Raw genomic sequence first — 7,453 nt, forward strand, 5'->3', positions numbered from 1 at the left:
CATTAAATTTATTTATAAATTTGGAAAGCACGTTCCTGCGGTGTGTGAGTTGATTTGTGTTTATTACTGTGCTACACCTCAGTTGTGTTAGGTTAGGTATGGTATGCTAATATATAATTGATATAATAAAATAAAAATACATAATACATTAGCTAAATTGATTAAATATAATGCACCTACAAGAAAGGGTTACATGTTCTGTTTGTTTATATCTATGTTTAACGGAAAGATTAGACAATGCTGTTACACACTGCAAAACAATAATAACCTTGATTTAGTGAAACAAGCTATAATGGCCTTCACGTAGCCTCAGATCCCAATCTTTTGATATGCAAATGACCTTAGTTATTTATAGGAGACATAACGTGCATTCCGAAGACACAGAGATTTTTGAAAAGTGGAATTAAGTCAACTTCGTGCATTTTATATGATGATTTGTATATAAAACCTGTCGGGGTTTGGGTTTGTTTTCATGTAAATGCAAAGAAAACAAATATCGAATAGGAAATAAACGTAACATTTGCAAAAAACTTTGGGTCTAAATAATTGAACAGGATAATAGTAATTGAAACCTGACCTGTATTATTTCTAACACATAAGAAAACACAAATATTTGGTTGGATGCAGACTGGCGTAGCATTTATTAACATAAAATTAACACCTACGACAGATTCATTCTAGCCAATCACAGACTAATGTGCTGACCTCAAATGAGATTTTTAACTGGCAGCAGAGTCGTGGCCTTTCTAGGGTCCCAAAAGAAAGGCCCCGCCTGGTTCACCTTGCATGTGAAAGAAAACCTGCCCGTGCCAGCTTGTCCAGTCACGAGGGTTCCCAAGCATTAGGGATATAAAACACCACTGACATGATACGAGTGTTCCTAGCGTGCATGTATTCATACACAATCTCTTCCGTGTGTCCACCAGCGTAGGTAGGGGTGCACCTACCTGAGCTACCTAAGCTTACCCATCTCAAACAAGGGTCCCCAACGTTGAGATGAATGTGCCCAGCCATCAAAACTCCGCCATAGAACCTGCCTATACGGACCGCCCACCCCCCATCGTTTATTAAATAATCTGTCAACAATTGCAGAACACATTTAAGTGGACACCGAAAACCTTATTACTGCCCTTGAAAAAACGTTTATAGCCTATCTTGGAAACCTCTGTGGTATATGAGCATGGTAAAAACTTACGCAACGCAACCCCAGTCCTTTCCCGTATGACTGAATCATTGAACATTAATACCCCAGTCACACGTACGCTGCGATTGGCCACGACCTTAGTTGTCGTGGACAATCGTGGGCTTGTTTTGTTGTCGCAGACGATCGTAAATTGTCGTAAGTTGCCGTGGACAATCGTGGGCTTGTTTTTGTTGTCGCAGCCGATCGTAAATTGTCGTAAGTTGTCGTGGACAATCGTGGGCTTGTTTTGTTGTCGCAGATGATCGTAAATTGTCGTAAGTTGTCGTGGACAATCGTGGGCTTGTTTTGTTGTCGCAGATGATCGTAAATTGTCGTAAGTTGTCGTAGACAGACTTGAGACAGACAAATTGTTTATTAAAGTCTCACCTCAGTTTTAAAAACATACATCAATAAAACAATAATATATAAAATAGCACTGAGCCACTCTATATGGAGTTACGAGAGACTATAAAGAATCAACATATAAAATGTACAAATATTACATTAAAAACATATTAAAAACATCTAACACGAAAATAAAATATGCTATTATATTCAGTCAAATTATAAACAGTCTATATATTAAAATAATATAAAACTAAAACACTTTTAAGACATTTAATAAAATATTATCATCCCCTGTTAATATTCAATCAGTAACAAATATAATTATAGGATCTTATTTAAAACGCTTTCTCTCATTTTGATCTCCAGGATGTCTGCCATTTATGATTCGTCGTCCACTGGTTTTACATACAATCGATTTACGATTTTGCCGTAACTATTACGCGCAGTAAGATTATTGTCAGGTAGCCCGAGTACTCTGACTGTAAGAGAGCTAGACGGACATTTGGACATAAATACGCTCTCATTACAGCCAGAAACCAAGCTATGTATTTTTTTGGGCAATTCCCGACAACCAAAAAGTTGGCAAAGATTTCGGCTCTAATATCACAACAATCCTATGTTTGACGATAAATACTTTTACATCGATCATTTTCGAGTTAATTGATTAAACAAAATCCACATATTAATCACTAAAACACATAGTACAGAAAGAAATCCGACAGCACCCACATTCAGCTACGCTTCGTGACACTCCGTCGCAAGAATTACAAAGCTCGGTGACCTATTTCGTGACGTAGATCACGTGATCGTCCACTGAGCGATACCGCCCAGTAAAATAAAACCCGAAAAAAATTATAGGAACTTAAAGAAAATTCTCTTCCTAACCGTTTAAGGGGTTTTAGACTATTAACTACTCAGTTGCCCCCCCCCCCCCCCCCCCCAACAAAAAAAACAACAAGCTACGGCCCTGTTGATGTGTAAAGCAGAGATTAAGTCAATCGCTTGTCGGTAACGTCCTCTAGACTGATTTTTACGCTACACAGTAAACCAAATTACCAGTTCGAGAAACAAACAAATAGTTCGCGAACGTTAGCGAAACGTTTCCTCGCTGAATTTGCGTCTGCATGCATAAGACTTTCCGAATACAATTAGATTACATGTCAGTTAAAGAGAGAAATGTTTTATTTAACGACGCATTCAACATATTTGATTTACGGTTATATGACGTCAGACATATGGTTAAGGACCACACACATATACTGAGAGAGGAAACCCGATGTCGCCACTTCATGGTCTACTCTTTTCGATTAGCAGCAAGGGATATTTTATATGCACCATACCACAGACAGGGTTGTACATACCACGGCCTTTGATATACCAGTCGTGGTGCACTGGCTGGAACGAGAAATAGCCCAAATGAGCACACCGAAGGGGATCGATCCCAGACCGATCGCGTATCGAGCGAGCGCTTTACCACTGACACACGTCCCGCCCCTGATGTCAATTAATGCAGAGACCCACTATCTCACAAAACAACAACAACAACATTACAGTAATTGATACAAATAAAATGAAATAAAATAACAAAAATAAAAATAAATAAGTAGAAAAAATAAAAATAAAAATAAATAAGTACATAAAATAATAATATAAATAAATGCTAAATGAAATTAATAATACAAAATTAATAAAGTTATGTGGGTATATCATCATGGGACAATTGTATTACGTTGTAAAAATGGGTAGAGTGGGTAGAAACTTTATAATTGATGTACTGACTTTTACACATATTTTCCTAGTTGCACTCTTGCTAGTTTTACGTTTTAATGTTAGTTATTGTAATAGAATCGCTTTTCTATTAGTTAAATCAAACCGTCGTTGACGGGCCGCTGACACATGGTATAAAGTTTGTTTGTTTTGTCTTACGTTTTAATGTTAGTTATTGTAATAGAATCACTGTTCTATTAGTTAAATCAAACCGTCGTTGACGGGCCGCTGACACATGGTATAAAGTTTGTTTGTTTTGTCTTACGTTTAATGTTAGTTATTGTAATAGAATCACTTTTCTATTAGTTAAATCAAACCGTCGTTGACGGGCCGCTGACACATGGTGTACGTTTTTTTTTTTTTTTTTTTGTCTTACGACACCACTACAGCACATTTATATATTAATCATTGCCTATTGGATGTCAAACATTTGGTAATTTTGACATATAGTCTTATAGAGGAAAACCGCTACATTTTTCCATTAGTAGCAAGGGATCTTTCGTATGCAACATCCCACACACAGGATAGCACATACCACGGTCTTTGATATACCAGACATGGTGTACTTGCGGGAACGAGAATGGGTCCACTGACGGGGATCGATCCCAAACCGACCGCGCATCAAGCGAACACTGTACCACTGAGGTATGTCCCGACTCATGCTATATGCAAATTACATATTTTTGATAAAGAAACCTTTGTTCGTTTCATTGTGTGAAAATGCGCACACAAAAGCCATTGGCTGTAGATAGCTGATACCCACTGACTGTCGATAGCTGATACCCACTGACTGTAGATAGCTGATACCCACTGACTGTAAATAGCTGATACCCACTGACTGTAGATAGCTGATACCCACTGACTGTCGATAGCTGATACCCACTGACTGTAAATAGCTGATACCCACTGACTGTAGATAGCTGATACCCACTGACTGTAGATAGCTGATACCCACTGACTGTAGATAGCTGATACCCACTGACTGTAGATAGCTGATACCCACTGACTGTAGATAGCTGATACCCACTGACTGTAGATAGCTGATACCCACTGACTGTAGATAGCTGATACCCACTGACTGTAGATAGCTGATACCCACTGACTGTAGATAGCTGATACCCACTGACTGTAGATAGCTGATACCCACTGACTGTAGATAGCTGATACCCACTGACTGTAAATAGCTGCTGATACCCACTGACTGTAGATAGCTGATACCCACTGACTGTAGATAGTAGATACTGCTGATACCCACTGACTGTAGATAGCTGATACCCACTGACTGTAGATAGCTGATACCCACTGACTGTAGATACTCTGATACCCACTGACTGGGATAATATGCACCACTGCTGATACCCACTGACTGTAGATAGCTGATACCCACTGACTGTAGATAGCTGATACCCACTGACTGTACCCACTGACTGTAGATAGCTGATACCCACTGACTGTAGATAGCTGATACCACTGACTGTAGATAGCTGTAGATAGCTGATACCCACTGACTGTAGATAGAACCTGATACCCACTGACTGTAGATAGCTGATACCCACTGACTGTAGATAGCTGATACCCACTGAATGTAGCTGGGGCTGATACCCCACTGACTGTAGATAGCTGATACCCACTGACTGTAGATAGCTGATACCCACTGACTGTAGATAGCTGATACCCACTGACTGTAGATAGCTGATACCCACTGACTGTAGATAGCTGATACCCACTGACTGTAGATAGCTGATACCCACTGACTGTAGATAGCTGATACCCACTGACTGTAGATAGCTGATACCCACTGACTGTAGATAGCTGATACCCACTGACTGTAGATAGCTGATACCCACTGACTGTAGATAGCTGATACCCACTGACTGTAGATAGCTGATACCCACTGACTGTAGATAGCTGATACCCACTGACTGTAGATAGCTGATACCCACTGACTGTAGATAGCTGATACCCACTGAATAGTATACCCACTGATAGCTGATACCCATGACTGACTGTAGATAGCTGATACCCACTGACTGTAGATAGCTGATACCCACTGACTGTAGATAGCTGATACCCACTGAATGTAGATAGCTGATACCCACTGGACAAAATGAGCTGGGAAGGAAGGAAGTGTTTTATTTAACGACTCACTCAACACATTTTGTTTACGGTTATATGGTGTCGGACATATGGTTAAGGACCACGCAGACACTGAAGGAGGAAACCCGCTGGCGCCACTTCAAGGGCAAATCTATTCGATTAGCAGCAAGGGATCTTTTATAATATGCACCATGCCATAGACAGGATAGCACATACCACGGCCTTTGATATACCATTCGTGGTGCACTGGCTGGAGCGAGAAATAGCCCAATGGGTCCACCGACGGGGTTCGCCCCGTAAATGAGTTGGGGTGACTCCTTCAAACAATGTGGGTGGGGCTAAAAAGTGAGTTTTGTTTTCAAAATGGCCGACAGTGTTACTCTATATACTAATACCTTGACAAAAGATTAAGAATAGACACTCGGTAATACAAAGAGAAGAAATGACATTGTAACATTTAAAAAATGTGAGAGTATTGTTGTTGTTTTTTTGTTTGTTGTTATTCTTTTGTTTTTATTATTAGTATTTTATAGTATTTATTATCACACGCTGTATTGCTGTATATCTGGAGAAAAAAACACCAGTTTGTTTTTATTATTAGTATTTTATAGTATTCATTATCACACGCTGTATTGCTGTATATCTGGAGAAAAAACCCAGTTTGTTTTGTTTAACGACGCCACTGTAGCGCATTTATTCATTGATCATCGGCTATTGGATGTCAAACAGTTGGTAATTTTGACATATAGTCTTAAAAAAGGAAACCCGCTACATTTTGTTTTCATTAGTAACAAGGAATCTTTTATATGCCCTAAAAAAGTAAAGTTTGTTTTATTTAACGACACTACTAGAGCACATTGATTTTTTTTTTTATCTTATCATCGGCTATTGGACGTCAAACATATAATAATGCTGACACGGTTTTTTAGATGAAACCCGCTGTCGCCACATACGTTACTCTTTTACGACAGGCAGTACGGGATCTTTTATTTGCGCTTCCCACGGGCATAATAGCACAAACCATGGCCTTTGTTGAACCAGTTATGGATCACTGGTCGGTGCAAGTGGTTTACACCTATCCATTGAGCCTTGCGGAGCACTCACTCCGGGTATGGAGTCAGTATCTGGATTAAAAATCGCATGCCTCGACTGGGATCCGAACCCAGTACCTACCAGCCTGTAGACCGATGGCCTAACCACGATGCCACCGAGGCCGGTTATATACCAGTCGTGAAGCACTGGCTGGGTTCATGTATATCTGAATCAATATACAGATTTTCCATGCTTCAAACTTTGTAAATAATCAGAAATATACCACACACATACACGCGCGCGCGCACACACACACACACACACACACACACACATACACACACACACACACACTCACACACACACACGAAAGAAAAACGTCAACTAAGGAGCCATTTCCTACATATTTAATCAGACCGTCAAAAACATCATATGAGAAATGATTGTACAATGGGTATTTACAGTAACAAGATGACAACTGGGGTTCTTCTCAGAATATATACAAACATAATTACAAATAGCTATATGCGCATTTTAAAAATGAAGACATGATCCAAATTTAATACAGTAACAAGATTTGTTTATAATTCAGCATTTTAAACAGTGTGTAGTGATATTGGAGATGTCTGTTTAAGGTTTGTTTATTTTCTCTTTTAATTTCAATGTATTTTTACATTTTATGAAAGGTGCTTATGCTATTACAACGAAATAGTTCTTTGAAGTTTAGTATGCTACGGCTTATACTACTACTCCTACTACTACTACTACCACTACTACTACTACTACTACTACTACTGATAATAATAATAATAATAATAATAATAATAATATGGCTCTATACGTCTTTTTGCGTGTGTTCATGAAAGAGTTAAATTTAATTGTACATAATCTGTTTTCAACAGGGGTGCTACAGAATTTCCGCCAGAAAAAAAAAAAATATGGGGGGATCAAACAGGCGGAGGTGCGTAGCCCCAGACCGCGCGCGTCATAAGCCCTCCCCCATAAAAAAAATGGATTTTAGATGCC

At 39.1% G+C, this 7,453-nt stretch overlaps 1 protein-coding gene across 1 annotated transcript in view; it reads left to right on the forward strand.

Moving 5' to 3' along the window:
- The window catches only part of LOC121386910 (BTB/POZ domain-containing protein 2-like), a 157,803-nt gene that overhangs the window by 84,899 nt on the left and 65,451 nt on the right, over positions 1 to 7,453 (forward strand). The window lies entirely within an intron of this gene.

The sequence above is a fragment of the Gigantopelta aegis genome, chromosome 12 (assembly GCF_016097555.1).
Source record: "Gigantopelta aegis isolate Gae_Host chromosome 12, Gae_host_genome, whole genome shotgun sequence".
Taxonomy (NCBI): Eukaryota; Metazoa; Mollusca; class Gastropoda; order Neomphalida; family Peltospiridae; genus Gigantopelta; species Gigantopelta aegis.